This window comes from Prionailurus viverrinus, chromosome F2, assembly GCF_022837055.1.
Source record: "Prionailurus viverrinus isolate Anna chromosome F2, UM_Priviv_1.0, whole genome shotgun sequence".
NCBI classification, from domain to species: Eukaryota; Metazoa; Chordata; class Mammalia; order Carnivora; family Felidae; genus Prionailurus; species Prionailurus viverrinus.
The window spans coordinates 55,080,058-55,097,079 of NC_062578.1; positions in this window are offsets into that span (position 1 = coordinate 55,080,058).

Consider the following 17,022-nt stretch of genomic DNA (forward strand, 5'->3'; position numbering starts at 1 on the left):
CTAATTGAGAGGTATTGGGGGATAGACGAGAATGAAAGCTGACATTTCTGGCTCTCAGGTCATAACCAAACAAAATAAAATCAGAAAGGAACTCTTTAAAGTAATAGAAGAACAAAGCTTGCACGCATTAATTCCCATTTATTCCTTGAGACTTTTTTTCAATGCTTACCATGTGCTACACCCTGTGTTTACCCAAGGTTTGAGAGATGAATGAGATGGTATTTTTGCCTCCAAGGAGCTCATGGTCTACGAAGGGAGACAAAATATAACCCAGTAGTTACATAAATTTAGAGGATTGTTTTTCTTCTAATAGTGATATAGTTTTCTCTATAATCCTCATTTTCCCTTCGGGTTTTTGCTTAATAATGTTCAGTTAGACTGACCAGGATTAAGGTAAAGTCTGTGATGTGCCATCTGTGGAAAGGAGTCAGCCTCTAGTTGATTTAGGGGTGTTTTTTAGATCCTGTATACTGCCTCAGGCTCCTTGGCTGCTGTTTAGCTAAGGATAAAAGAACTCAGACAGCTGAGGATAAAAGAAGGGGAAGAGAGAGGGGGAAAGCATCAAACACTGCAGACACACCCAACTGGCTGACTTCCAAAACATCCTCAGGTTTCCTCAGCTTTGATGAAGTGTTAAGATCTTGTTTTCATGGACTGAAAGTCTTTCAAATGGGTGATAGATCTTCTTGCCAGGAGTAAAAAAAAGAGAATAGAATGAGCCCTCTCAGTCTGCTACTGCCATCATTTGACTTTATTTGAAGAGCAATCAACTGATGAAGAGGACTCAGACTTCTAAAAAGAAGGGAAGTAGTACTGAGAACACTGGCCAAGTAAAATGATTTAGCAGGTGGAAAACAGTTTAAAAGTGCAATTTCCACCCCTTTCTTCCTGATAGTAGATGATGACACAGACACCAACAGTATCTCGGAATGTAAATGAAATCCTCTGGGGATTTCTTGCTGGCTTGCTCAGTGGCACAAGATGGAACCCGGTGTTGCATTGGCTGCGATGCGCTGAAGCGCGTAAGAAGGGCGTAGATGAGTGCCAGGCACACAGTAGGTGCTCAGTTGACTCTTACGGAAGGCTGCAGTGTGTCTTCATCATTTGCATCCCTTTGGGCTCTCTTCTCAACCACTGTAGATTGCAGATAAACAAAAGGTGACAGAAGGAAAAAGACATTGTATTGAAAATAAAGCAAAACTGATCAAGTGCAGTTTTAGGGGTTTTAAATGCAACTATGAAAAATAAGTCATATGATATGTGTGTATGTGTTTGCGTGTGTGTGCGTGTGTGTGTGTGTGTGTGTGTGTATAAACTACAAAATGGAGACAGACTGTGGTGGCACTAATGCTGTGCCAGCCTTTGTAAGCAACCCCAAACCTAAGCCTATGTATAAATGCCTTAGGGTTATAAAATCAAAAAGCTATGACCATCAGTCACAAACAGCGAACTAACCTTTAAACTCTAACCAATCAAATAATTTCCTTTCTTTGTTTTCTCATCTTTTCTATGTAAATTTTTCCCCCAACTTTTGTTAGTGGAGTGCTCCTTACCACTTCCGGTTTGGTATTACCCCATTCCAGTAGATTCTTGCTCAAATTAACTCTTAACATTTTTAATATGCCTCAGTTTATCTTTTAACTATGAATACAAAGCATAAACTATTATATATATTGTGTAGTTTATATTTTGTATATATAAAGTTGCTCCTTCTGTGAAAACATTTTAGACGGAAAAAAATACTGAGTCACCTTTCTCTAAATTCAAGTGCAGTCTCTGTGTGTCTGCATAATAGTCCCTGGACAAGATCAATTTTATAAATTAAATAGATTCACCTCTTTTTTCCCCATTTTGCTATTTCATCAAACACTAGAAAAATTAGTGGATTAAATGTAGACTTTTATGTGTTAACTCAAGTAAAAATCTTACTGCTTTTTTTTTAAATAACAGACTACTGTCTCCAAATTAGGTGACCTTTCTAATTGTTAATATTTACTTATGGGGTCTTAATTCCTTAAACATATTTTTAAGCTCAGACTTCTTTCAGTTTGATCTTTCAAGTAAAAAAAAAAACCCTACACATTAATAAAAAAGAGGATATAAGATAATAAGGCTAAAAATGATCTTCAGATGTTTTTTTTTTTAATCCCAGTTTCATTTATCCAAAGTGGGTGTGCAGGTTATATAGCTCTTCATCAGAGTGCAAGATATTCTGACTCTCTAATTATAATTACAAATTATAATTAAAACTGAAGTCATTATTCTTACTTCCAAAAAGAAAAACAAGGACATTTAATGGCATCTGCCTTATAGGGGCTCTTTCATACCTGGGATGGAACTCCCAGGGCCAGAACAGCTAATTATTTCTGCAGTGATTACACCAAACATATGAACTTCAAATAGATTTCAGTATTTGCATTCTCCTCAACTTTTAATAGACAAGCAATACTGAAGGAGTACGTTTAAAAGAGGCAAATTCCAATACTCCATCCACACAGATTCTGGTTTTGTAGCTTTGAGGTGAAGTTCTGGAGGCCTACATTTTTCTCTGCTGTTTCTTGGGATAGTCACACTTTGAGAAACACCCTGGGCTTTCAAACCTGCTCCAATGGCAAATCTTAGTCAAATGCCCACTGTTATCTTCCTGCCACTCGTAAATTTCATTCCCCTCTGTACAAATAAAAGCTCCATCAAATTATACTCTTGTTCAAAAATAAAGTGATTGATTTTTATGGTTTTCATATCGTTATGTAATTCTTCGTGAATTTAGGAACAGCCTCAATGACTTTAATTTCTTGGTTTAAAATTTGCATATGAGTGAAAGAATTACTCATGGATTATTCAACATTTAGATGAAATGTGAAATAATCACCTGCCATTCACAGACCTGACCACAGTGTTTTAGAAATGGAGGAAGAATCTATAATGTTTCTTCAGGAAAAGAGTTTCTGGAATAATTTAGAATTTATGTTAGGCCATTTTAGGTTATTCAAAACTGTTGCTCATTTATTAAAATTAGTAATGTGTCTTCATTATTTTTTGGTCTTTCAAAAGTCAGCTTTAGCCTCACTTGAGTTAAGTTGAAAATCGCAAGGGAAATTTTGAAAGGAGTTTTTTTTCTTTTTGGGGGGGGTGGACTTTGGCCAAAGAACAGATGAGGTACTTGTAGTTGAAATGAGTGACACCTGCAGTATTTTATAATTTGAGAGAGTTACAAATCTGAGCTCCCTCAAATTTTGGGTGGAAGTATCTACCTGATTTCTAGAATATTCTGGACTGGCATTGTCCAAATGAACTTTGTGCAGTGACAAAACTATTCTATATCTGTACTGCCCAATATGGTAGCCACTAACCATGTGTGCACTTGAAATGTGGCTAATGCAATATAGGCTAAATTTTAAATTTTTTACTTTTATTAAATTTTAGTAATTTAAATTAAAGTAGGCACATGTGACTAGTGGCTACCAACTTGAACAGCACAGGTCTACATAATATATTCAGAATTCATCTATAGCCATATATTTATAACTTACATATACCGAGCCTATACAAAATTCAAAGTCCTTTAAAAAATTCTTGTTTCTTTAAAACATGATAACTGAACAGTGGCCTATGAAATTAACCATTCAAGAAAAAGGCACTCAACTTTTAGGCCTTTATTTTCCTCAGTGGAGTAAAGAGGAGTGTGGTCTGAAAAGGTTTCTCCAACTTCAACAGTTTACGATTTACATTTAGGTTGTATCTAGATACTTAGTGAGGAACACAGAGAAATCAAGAATACATTTTTCTTGGCTTGCTGCTGTTATCTCTGTAGATTTTTCTTTTTGTGGGCTTTTTCACTTTCATGATTTCAGTTACCATCTCAACTTTAAATCTCTGCATATGACGTCTTACACATACTCTTGTGCTACAATTACAATGATTTAAGGTTATCTCTTTTTGGATGTTCTACTCAAATTCAGCCTAAACATATACATTACGTGCTGAATTGGGAACCCTCCTCCCCATTTATGTGTCAAAATCCTAACCCCAGTACCTAAGAATGTAACCATATTTGGACATAGGGTCTTTAAGAAGGTAACTATGTTAGAATGTGGCCATTAGGGTGAGTCCTAATCGAATATACCTTGTGTCTTCATAAGAAATGGAGATTAGGACATAGATACACACAGAGGGAAGACCATGCAAAGACAGAAGGAGAAGTTGGCCATCTGTGAGCTAGAGAAGCCCAGAAGAAACCAGTCTTGCTGACATCTTGGTCATCTAGCCTCCAGAACTCTGAGAAAATAAATGTCTGTTGTTCAAGCTGTCCAGTCTGTGGGACTTTATTATGGCAGTTCTAGCAAACTAATATCCAAAACACATTATCCAAAACTTCTTTATTTTCTTAAATAAATTTTTAAGTTTATTTTTTTATTATCGAGAGAGAGAACACAAGCTGGGAGAGGCAGAGAGAGCGGGAGACACAGAGTCTGAAGTAGGCTTCAGGCTCTGAGCTGTCAGCACAGAGCCTGATGTGGGGCTCGAACCCACAGACCGTGAGATCATGACCTGAGCCAAAGTCAGACACTTAACCAACTGAGCCACGCAAGCACCCCAACTTCTTTATTTATTTTTTCTTAAAGAGTACAAACATTTTTATCCAGTCCACATTAAGGAAATAAACAAACAAATATTTGAATAATGTGTTACAGTGTTTAAAGCTTTGGAACATTGGTGTTTCTATTACTTTTTTCTTACCTCCTATTTTTGACAACTCTTGTTTTTCCTTACTTTGCTGCCAAGATTCCACTTTCTTAGGATCTCTATATCTCCTCCTTTTATGCTTGTTCTAATTCTAGTTAACTTTTAAGACCTGGACCAGGTGGTCTTTAAATTCAGGGTGAGCTACCGCTGTTCTCAACTTCCATTGCATTTCACATAGCTCTTCATTTGTCTTATTTACTTGAGTACAGGGTCCCTGTCATATTGATTAAAAAAAAAATTCCAGTGGGAGCTCTTGATATTTAATGGGCACTCCAGAAACATATTTTGAAATAAACATGCAAAATAGTCTCGATTCTTTAGATCCTAAGTTCCTTGATAGTTATTCTTTCTCATGTGCTTCGGATATGCAGTGTTCATTGAGTATTTACTATATGCAAGACACTGTAATTGTTAACCTTTCACTTCATTTGGACTCTATGCAAAACTTTATTCTAGGTGTGTTTTCGTTTTGCTAGATTGCTTAGTCAGGTAACCATTCAAGCATAAGAAGTGTCTGCTTGAGGGGCGCCTGGGTGGCGCAGTCGGTTAAGCGTCCGACTTCAGCCAGGTCACGATCTCGCGGTCTGTGAGTTCGAGCCCCGCGTCAGGCTCTGGGCTGATGGCTCAGAGCCTGGAGCCTGTTTCCGATTCTGTGTCTCCCTCTCTCTGCCCCTCCCCCGTTCATGCTCTGTCTCTCTCTGTCCCAAAAATAAATAAACGTTGAAAAAAAAAAATTAAAAAAAAAAAAAAAAAGAAGTGTCTGCTTGATTGTGCCATGTTATTTAATACTGATTTGAAGTGAACTACTTGTAGAAAAAGTGGATAACTGTGATAGTTTGATTTGTAGTGAAATAATATACTCTTAAATGTATCTTTGCTCTTAAATTCATCTATGCTTTTAAGTGTATCTTTCCTCTGCCTATCCATTCTTGGAAGACATACAGCAGTTGATTAAATTCAAAGAAGTCCTAAATCACTATGGAAAATCAGAAATTCATACCACTTTCAGTCAGGCTGAGTTTATTGATGCTGGTTTTTATTTTAACCACAAATGACCATTTTGGCCCTATCATACATACATGAGTTCTCTGAGCTAAATGTTGTGGGAAATTTAATAGAAGAAATATTGAAAGATGTATGCACTAGTGGTCTCCTTTTATTTCATAATACAGTTTTTTTTTCTTATTTTTCTTGTATACATTTCTGAAAAGAAGAGTTCAAAGTGGGAATGAAGGCAAGCCTGAGAAGTAATGGTCCCTCAGTCTATAGCTTCTGTAAATTGAAAGGCATATGGGAATTTCCCAAGGAAATAAGATGAAAGAATATATGAAGCAATAAAAAAGAAGAGCTAAAGTTCATATTTCTGTTCGGTTTACATAGGACATAAGACAATAGACATCATCTGTTTGAAATTTTGTTGATTTGGCATATAATTTCAAAAAATCATGAGGTATATCTGTGCCTAAATAAATCCTCTGCATTCTCCCTCAACAGAGGGAGCAGCAGATTCCTGATGGATTCAAGATTAGAATCAGGGCCAGAGTAGGGAACTAGTTGAGTTTATTATCCATTTCTGTCTTTACTACACAGCATCATCAAGACGTAAGAGCCTTATGAGGTCTTCCAGTTCAGTTCTCTTAACAGATGAGAGAAGTGAGGCCCAAAGGAGTTAAGATCTGGGACAAAACCAGATGTTTTCTAATTCACCCATGTGTCATTTTCACCATTTAGAGAATGCGAACGATTCACACTCATTTGAACTGAGCTACTGTTGTATGAAAAGTGGACAACTGTGGTTTCTAAATATCTAAGTACAGATTGAGGCAGTTCTAATTTTCACACATATCCAGAGAGAAATGTCAGGCAATTTGATCTTATGATATAAAGGTTGTTCATCATTAACCTGGTTGAACACCAGAAAAGGAAATTTTGATGAATAAAATAAAGCAACTGACACCCAAGTTTCAGAAGCTTAGATAATTTAAATGAAGATGAACTTTCTCTTTTTTTTCTGATGACATTTACTGACTGGAAAGTCTGTATTGTAATCAGGAGGATTAATGCAAAATGGCATTGCATTGTTAAAGGTACTGTTTTTTTCATGTGATTCATAACTGAAAAAAAATCAGTTCGATATTACAAATGTATAAATTGCTTAATGTCCAATTATCTCAGCAAATAAACTACTTCCTGGAAGAAAGCTTTCTTTCCTTTTCTTAACTGCTATTATAAAAACAAAAAAAAAATTGCAGTGTTTTTAAATTATGGAAAAACACGCCCATAAAATTATTCTGTCCTAGCACAACAATCATTATTTTGTGTAGTCCCTTGTATTGTTTTAAGTGGCATTTAAAAAAAAATTTTTAGTGTTTATTTATTTTTGAGAGAGAGAAAGAGAGAGAGAGAGATAAGTGGGGAGCAGAGAGAGGGAAGGAGACACAGAATCCTAAACAGGCTCCAGGCTCTGAGTTGTCAGCACTGAGCCTGGTGCTGGGCTTGAACTTGGAAATGGTGATATTATGACCTGAGCTGAAGTCAGACGCCCAACTGACTGAGCCACCCAGGCGCCCCTTAAGTGGCATTGTTTAAAAAACAATCTTGGGGCGCCTGGGTGACGCAGTCGGTTGAGCGTCCGACTTCAGCCAGGTCACGATCTCGCGGTCCCTGAGTTCGAGCCCCGCGTCAGGCTCTGGGCTGATGGCTCAGAGCCTGGAGCCTGTTTCCGATTCTGTGTCTCCCTCTCTCTCTGCCCCTCCCCCGTTCATGCTCTGTCTCTCTCTGTCCCAAAAATAAATAAAAACGTTGAAAAAAAAATTTTAAAAAACAATCTTAATTTTGGTCCTCAGTGGCAGAGATTTGAGTTTATTACACTCTTTGTCATAGCAGAGTACATCATGGTCTGGGCAAGGCCATTCTCATATTATTTTATTTTTCTCCATTTTCATCCCTACTGCAGTGTCATACCTCCATTAGTCACTTACCTTTTAATCTGTGTTCATTGTGATGTATGCATATACACGTTATGGAAAGATCTGTAGTGCTATTTTGTTTAGCTGTGCTGTTCTTTTATATAAATGGTCATATACAAACCTCATGTACCTCATCCTATATTTTTAAGGTGCTTTCTTCATAACTTTTGCTCTTCAACTCCTTTTTAGAGGTTTGTATTTCAACTATTATATTTCTCATAGTCTTTTTCATACTCTATTCATAATTCCAGATTCTACCTCCTTATGACTCAGTTGCTGGTTCATGTTTATAATATCTCCCCTTGTCTCTTTGACGCTATATATTTTATTTTAAAATGTTAAAAAAAAGTTTTATTTTAGCCATTCCATTAATTTGGCTTCCTCTACTAGAGAGTGTTGAGCTTGTTAATCCACTTTCTTTAGAATTTGTTCCCCTCCTGTAGAATTTAGAGAGGAGGCTCTGGAGAGATACCATAAGGTGGAGAGCCTCTGATGTTACCATCTGGGCTAGCCTATGACCTCTTTCCATGGCCATACTTCTGAGTGATCCATTCTATCTCTCTTTCAGGGCATCCTTCTGCACTGATAGTTGCTTCTCTTGGATTAAATCACCTAGGCTAGTCGTTCTGTAACTATAACATGCATCAGAATAATCAGGCATGCTTGTTAAAGCACAGAATCCTGGGTCCCCCAGATTTTCTCATATGGTAAGTCTGGAGTGGAAAGGAGTATTTGCATTTCTCACAAGTTACCAGTTAGTGATGATGATGCTGATCAGGAACCACATTTTGAGAGCTACTGACTTAAATAATGGGATAGAAAGAGGAGAAGTAAGCAAATAATTAGGTGTTGGCTCATCTACCTGCACCTACTGTTTTCTGCTCCTCCTTACTCGTTCTAGAATCCATCCCTGTGTAGATGTTATCCTGAAACCTCTGTTAAGCTCTGACTTGTCCTTCAGCTAATTGGGTAGATAGCGGTCCAGGGCAATGTGAGGCAGGATCAAAGGCCAGGGAAGAAGTTCTTCTTAGTCTATTCCCATGGTTATGGTTTGGGGCCTTTTTCTGCTCTAGACTGTCCTTCTCCTTTTCCCTCATGAATGCCCCCTAACTGGGACATAACCAAATACTGTTTCATCAGAGCTTTCTGACAGTTTTGTGTTCTTTAAAATTTTTTTTGATTTATTTACTTTTGGCTAATAAAATTTTATATATTTAAAGTGTACAATGTACTGTTTTGGTATATGTATACATTGTGAAATGATTACTGCAATCAAGCTAATTAACATATTTATCACCTTTCCTTGTTACTATTTTTGTGTGTGTGTTGAGAATACCTGAGATTTACTCTTAGCAAATTTTAATTATACAATCAATTATTATTATAGTCACATGTTCCATAGTAGGTTTGCAGACTCATTGGTCTTATCTTGAATGAAAATTTGTATGTTTTGATCAGTATCTCCCTTTTCCACCTTCCCCCAGCCTCTGGTTACCACCATTCTTCTCTCTATTATTATGAATTTGACTTTTTTTTTTTTTTTGAGATTCCATATATAAGTGAGATCATGCAATATTTGTCTTTCTGTGTCTGGATTATTTCACTTAGCATAATGACTAGGTTCATCCATGTTGTCACAAATGACAGAATTTCCTTCCATTTAAAAGTTATTTGAATAATATCCTGATATATATATATATATATATATATATATATATATATAACTCTATACTACATTTCCTGTATCCATTTGTCTATTGATGGACACTTAGGTTGTTCCACATCTTAGTTATTGTGAATAATGCTACAATAAATATAGTGGGCAGATATCTCTTTGAGACATATATCCTTTGGATACATACCCACAATGGGGCTGCTAGATTATATGGTAGTTCTCTTCTTGAGGAATCTCCCTACTGTTTTCCATAATGCGTGTACCAGTTTACATTCTCACCAATAAGGTTTCCCTATTCTCCATATCCTTGCCAACACTTGTTATTTCTTATCTTTTTAGTAATAGTTATCCTAACAGGTGTGAGGTGATATCTCATTGTGGTTTTGATTTGCATCCCTGACAATTAGTGATGTTGAGCTTCTTTTCATATACCTGTTGGCCATTTGGATGTCTTCTCTGAAAAAAATGTGTCCTTTGCAGATTAAAAAAAATTTTTTTAACATTTATTTATTTTTGAGAGATAGAGAGAGAGACAGAGTGTGAGTGGGGGGAGGGGCACGCAGAGAGGGAGACACAGAATCTGAAGCAGACACCAGGCTCCAGGCTGTCAACACAGAGCCCGATGTAGGGCTTGAACTCACGACCTGTGAGATCATGACCTGAGCCGAAGTCAGATGCTTAACTGATTGAGCCACCCAGGTGCCCCTTGCAGATTTTTAAATTGGGTTATTTGTTTTTCTGTATTGGGTTGTGAGTACCTTGTATATTTTGGATATTAGCCTAAAAACCTAGCCCATAGTTTGTAATATTTCCCCCCATTTCATAGGTTCCCTTTTCATTTTGTCAATTGTTTCTTTTAGAAGCTTTTTAGGGGCGCCTGGGTGGCGCAGTCGGTTAAGCGTCCGACTTCAGCCAGGTCACGATCTCGCGGTCCGTGAGTTTGAGCCCCGCATCAGGCTCTGGGCTGATGGCTCAGAGCCTGGAGCCTGTTTCCGATTCTGTGTCTCCCTCTCTCTCTGCCCCTCCCCCGTTCATGCTCTGTCTCTCTCTGTCCCAAAAATAAATAAACGTTAAAAAAAAAAAAAAAATTAAAAAAAAAAAAAAAAAAAAGCTTTTTAGTTTGATGTATTCCAACTTATTTAGTTTTGCTTTTGTTGCCTGTACTTTTGGTGTTGAATCCAAAAAATCATTGCCAAGCCAAGACTAATGTCAAGGAACTTACTCCTTGTGTTTTCTTCTAGGAGTTTTATGGCTTAAGTTAAGTCTTTGGTCCCTTTTGAGTTAATTTTTACATAGGGTGTAAGATAAGGATCCATTTTTATTCTTTTGCATGTGGATATCCAGTTTTCCCAGCACTATTTATTGAAGAAACTATCCTTTCCCTGTTGTATATTCTTGGTGCTTTTGTCAAAAATTAGTTGACCGTGTATGTCTGAATTTATTTCTGGGCTCTCTATTCTGTCCCATTAGTTTGTATGTCTGTTTTTATGCCGGTAGCATACTGTTTTGATTACTATAGATAGCTTTGTGGTACAGTTTAAAGTCAGAAAGTATAATGTCTCTAACTCTGCTTGCTTAAGATTGCTTTAGCTATTTGGGGTCTTTTGTGATTCCATATGAATTTTAGGATTGCTTTTTCTATTCTTCTGAAAAATCCCATTGGAATTTTGATAGGGATTGCTCTGAATCTGTAGATTGCTTTGGATAGAATGGACATTTTAACAATATTAAATCTTCCAATCCATGGACATGAAATATCTTTCCATTTGTGTCTTTTTCAATGTCTTTCATCTATGTTTTATTTTTTTCAGAATACAAATCTTTCAGCTCCTTAGTTAAATATTTTGGAGTATTTATTCTTTTTTTTTGCCTTTGTAAATGGGATTGTTTTCTTAGTGTCTTTTTTGAATAGCTTGTTGATAGTGTATAGGCTTACAAATGAATTTTGTATGTTGATTTTATATCCTCAACTGACTGGATTCATTCATTAGTTTTAACAGTCTTTTCATATTCTTTAAGGTTTACTACATAAGATCATGTCATCTGCATAGTTTTATGTTCTGAAATCCATTGATACACCTCTCATTTGTGCAGCTTCTAGGGTCAAGCACAGGGTCAGAGCCACCATCATATGTTAGTTTGCCATCTTGTCTAGCTTCCTAATATTTGTATGTATTTTTAAAAAACATAGCACATGTATAGTTTCGCAATGTTTTATTTTCTACCTAGCACCTTTAATTTCTATTTTAAGATTTATAATTATGGAACGTAATAATCTTAATGACTACAGAATACTGTAATGATACATTACTTGGATAAACTATATTTTACTTAATTATTCCTTACTGTGGACATTTGAGATGCTCTCCATTGTCTCAACGTTAGTAGTAGCATTAAATGTATTAAGTTAAAAAATTTTTTTTTTGATGTTTATTTATTTTTGAGAGAGACAGAGACAGAATGCAAGTGGGTTGGGGCAGAGAGAGAGGGAGGCACAGAATCTGAAGCAGGCTCCAAGGCTCTGAGCTGTCAGCACAGAGCCTGATGCGGGGCTCGAACTCACAAGCTGTGAGATCATGACCTGAGCCAAAGTCGGACACTCAACCGATTGAACCACCCAGGCGCCCCTAAACGTGTTAAGTTTTTAATAGCTACACAGGCATTTTTGGATAAATTCCTTTTTTTTTTTTTTTTTGTTTCTCAGTATTCTGAAAGAGTTAAGGCAGCTTTCAGAAGTGCTTTAAGTTCTGGGAGAATCTGGCTCTTTGTGTCTGATTCATTTTCTGAGTGGGTGGTGTATGGTTCTAACCTTGTCCCTGACAGGAAAGTTCAGATTTCACACTGTAAAGAAAGAAGAAGTCTGTCCTTACAGATCTCTTTGACTGAAGTATTTGCCTGCAGACAATGATTATACGCACTCTTCCATCATCACACTGGTAGTTGCTAGTGTCAGTTCTTTGAATTGAAATTGCAATTTCCTTTGTTCATCTGGGCTATTTTTAAATCTTGGCAGCTCATTTAAAAGGCACAAGTTGTGTTTCAGGTTAACCCTGTCCAAATTTTGTAATAATGGTTTATACCATTGAGTGCAGCCAAAATAATCAAATGAAGGAAAAACACATATTTTCTAATTTATTTGACCAAAATGAATGTTCAGATAACATGACTTTAGTTTTTATATAAACATAGTGTTTTGGTAAACAACATCTGAGAATAAGTTAATGAATCATCATGGGAGGAAACTAGAGAATCTTTGATTTTATAAAGGATGTTTGCAGTCATTTAAGTGAACCTACCACCCAAAGCAAAACTCTCCACAGTGTGCCTGATGGTCTATCAGTTTTTGACTAAACCCCTTCCATGACTGGATTACCACCTCATCGGAACACCCATTTATTCTTGGACAGCTGTAATTAAAAATTCTCCTTTTTATCTTTTCTTGAGTTGAAATCTTTTTTTGTTGTTGTTGTTTTTAGGTATTCACTTGTTCCTTTTAAAAAAAAAAAATCTCTACCTTTACATCCATTTTCAGAAATATTATTGATTCTTAAATGTTTGGTCTTCTCCAGAACAACTAGGCTGCTAATCAGCTTTTCTTATCATATGTTCAGGAACCCACTTTCTCAGATCGATGGTTAGGGTGAGGGTAAGGGTTAGGGTGAAGGTGAAGGTTAGGGTTAGGGTGAGAGTTAGGGTGAGTGTGAGAGTATGTGCCTAGCATCTTGCCGTTCAGAGACCTCTCCATAGGGTTAGGTTTAAGTTAGGGTTAGTGATTAGGAGTTAGAGGTTACAGGCAATGTTAGTGTTAGGATTTGAATTAAGTTTAGGGTATTTGCCTGGTATTCTGCAGTTCAGAGGACACTTCAGAGAATAAAACCCCAGACTTCTGCCGGGGTGAAATGAAACTTGTCCTTTTGACATCTACTGGATGATACATTGACTTCTTTTTAGAGCCTTACAGAAAAAGGTGTTTTTCTTCTCCTTATAATCCTTTAAATATTTGAGGACATCTATATGGTTTCATTCTTTGATACAAATATCTTTAGCCCATGAAGGGTTTTTTTTTTTCCTAAGATGATGTTCATATTCCTACTCATCCCAAATGCTTTCCTGGATATTTTCTAATCTGTCCATGTTCTTAAAATAAGGGCTGTAGCGCACAAAATATTGGCTTACCGATAACAGTGAAACCACTTTGCCTTCCTACGATCTTGACTTGAGATTTTTGCTTTACAAATATCTTAGGGACTTCCTTCAAAGTTTGTTATTGTGTAAGATTTCCCTGTTATATGCCTATAAGTACATATTATTTCCAACAGTCTTATCCTAGAACACAGTCTCTGAGACATGGCCCCTTACTCACAAGAGTTAGATGTAAAGTTGGTAATTATTAAGCTCTTTTATAAGGGCTCTATCATAAAGCCCAGGTGCTTTTGATAGGAAGTGTGGTTCATAATAGATAAAAACATTATCATTTACACCTGAGAGCTAATTGTTAATTGCACCTTGAATTTCATGACCCATAATGGGAGAAAATTAAAAAAAAAAAAGAATTTGTCAACACACCACAACTAGCAATAGACAGTGTTGTATGCCTAGAGGATTTGTGGTCTAATTATTTGTAAAGCATATCAGACTTAGATTAAAAGGGATCTTTCACATCATATCCTCTTATATATATGCTCAGGTCATTGATCACTCCTGACCTATCTCAAATACCTAAGAATCATTTGTATTTTGAGAGATTATTTGAGAACGGATTTCACTTTTTTACCTTTTTGTTTTCCTTTTTTTTTTGACTTCCTACTCTACACATATCATTATTTTCATCATTTTGAACATCTTGATTGAGTTCAATCAATCTGTCTATTTAATAGAAAACAAAATCAGTTAATGTTTAATGACATTTATTAATCAAGTTAGCCACAAGTGTCAATCTAGCTATTCCTTAAAGATATAAAAATAAAAAATATGTGGTATACTTAGTGCCTTGTCATTTTTTTAATGTTTATTTATTTTTGACAGAGAGAGAAAAAGAGAGTGCATGAGCTGGGGAGGGGCAGAGAGAGAGGGAGACAGAGGATCTGAAGCAGGCTCTGTGCTGAAAGTGGAGAGCCCAATGTGGGACTCAAACTCATAAACTGTGAGACTATGCCACGAGCTGAAGTTGGATGTTTAATTGACTGAATGACCCAGGTGCCCCATTGTGGTTTGTTGAATTAGATTTTAAGATTTTTTAAATTGTGAAACTTATATACAAATACAATGTCTATATAATATGTAACATGCATATGATTATATATATATATATATATATATACACACACATATGTGTATATGTATACACTATGTATACAAATATATACATATATATCATATAACTCAGTTGAAGAAATAGACATTATTAATGCCAGAAACACCTCTCCCTTCCCCCACCGTGAACACCTCCTGATTCAGACCTCCTCCCAACAACCATCCTGTCCAAAACACAATCTTGGCTTTTATGATAATCATTTTCTTACTTTTTTAAAAAATGGTTTTATTAAGTAAGTATGTATCCATAGGCAATACATTGCTTAGTTTTTCCTATTTGGGGCCTTAGTATAAATACAATTCTATTTTGTATATTTTTCTATGGCTCGCTGCTTTTGTTCGATGCTGTTTGTATAATGTATCCACATGGATATGTGTAGTGTTTCATTTATTTTTTATTGCTGTATGGATACATTACAATTTACTCAGTTTACTGTCAGTATGTAATTAGATTATTTCTGGTTTTTGTTTTGTTTGTTTTTATTTTTATCTATTAAAGGTACTGCCACTAGTAATACTTTATATATATCAACTGGTGCACAGGTGCATGTTTATATTTAAAAATGGAGGGTGCTGGGTTGTAAGGTATGTGAATGTTCAACTTTACTACATTAGCCCAAACCATTTCATTTGTTATATATGGACAGATTAAAGACAAAGAAAGATTTCCATTTCTTTGTCCTAAGCGTAGGACATTTGGTATTTATGGAAGACACTTACTGTTCTATCTAGTGCTTAAAAACCAATTTTATAAATAACCTGTTTCTGAGGGTTTTTTTCTGTGTATTTCACTGCTTAGAAACAAACTAAAAAATCTGATTCTTCTAGAGCCTATTGTTATATTTCACAGTACCAAACAACTTCTGGAAAGTGCTAGAAAAGGGTAGCTACAAACTGTGCAGAACACCTGTTCTCTGAATATTCCAGAAGACATCACTTAGTCAGGTACAGATAAATACTTTATAAAGTCACACTGCCAGCCACTCTGACAACTAAGTGTAGCTATTGGAGGGGAGTCTCTCATTGTTTTAAGCTTTCTATGTAGGTGATGATAAATAACTCCTTTTAGCATAAAAAAGTAAAATTAACATTTAAGTTCATGAAAGCATTCCCCAAAAGAGGTAATACTTCAGAATGGTTTAGAATACTCTCTTGCCCTTTATCAGATTGAGGAAGTTGCCCTCTATCCCTAATTTGCTGAGTGTTTGTATCATGAAAAGGTATTGGATTTTGTCAAATGCTCTTTCTGCATTATTGATGCCCCTTATCAGACTGAAGAAGTTTCCTTTTCTTCCTAATTTGCTGAGTGTTTTTATCATGATAGGGTATTGGATTTTGTCAAATGTTTTCTTTTTCTGCATTATGGAGAAGGTAATACATTTTCCTCCACTTTATTATATTGATGTGGTGTGTTACACTAATTTATTTTCAGATGTTAAAGCAAACTTGCATTCCTAGGATAAATCCCACTTAGTTATGGTATATAATTATTTAAATGTTTTACGTTCAGTCTGTTAATATTTTGTTGAGGAGGTTTATGTCTCTATATGAAATATTGGTCTGTAGTTTTCTTGTGATGTCTTTGTCTGGTTTTGGTATCAGGGTAATACTGACCTCAAGGAGTGAGTTAGGAAGTATTCTCTTCTTTTCTATTTTTTAGAAGAGTTTGCAAGGAATTTGTTTTTCTTTAAATTTTTTTATGTTTATTTATTTTTTTGAGAGAGAGAAAGAGAGGGGCAGAAAGGGGAGGGGCAGAGAGAGAGGGAGACACAGAATCTGAAGCAGGCTCCAGGCTCCAGGCTCTAAGCTGTCAGCACAGAGCCTGATGGGGGGCTCGAACTCGTGAACCATGAGATCATGACCTCACCCAGAAGCCAGCCACTTAACTGACTGAGCCACGAAGGTATCCCTCTTTTTTAAATGTTTGATAGAATTAACCAATGAAGTTATCTGAGCATGGACTATACTATTTAAGAAGTTTTAAAATTATTAATTCTATATCTTTACTTGTTATAGATCTATGCAGAATTTTTATTTTTTTTCTTTAGTCAATTTTGGTAGTTTGTGCTTTAGTAGGAATTTCCCCATTTTATCCAAGTTATCTAATTTATCAGTGGATTAGCTCTTTCTTCATGTTATTTTGCAGTTAAATGAGGATTCTCAACAGTGTATTTACTGTTTGCAATGGGGTTTTGATTTCAAAAACACCAGAGCCATCTCAAAGCTGGTAAACTAATCTGGTATAACTCCATAAAGGCTATGGGGTCACACTTTTTCTTTAGGAAGTGAAGTCTCTATTACTTCAGGCTATAAAGGGGA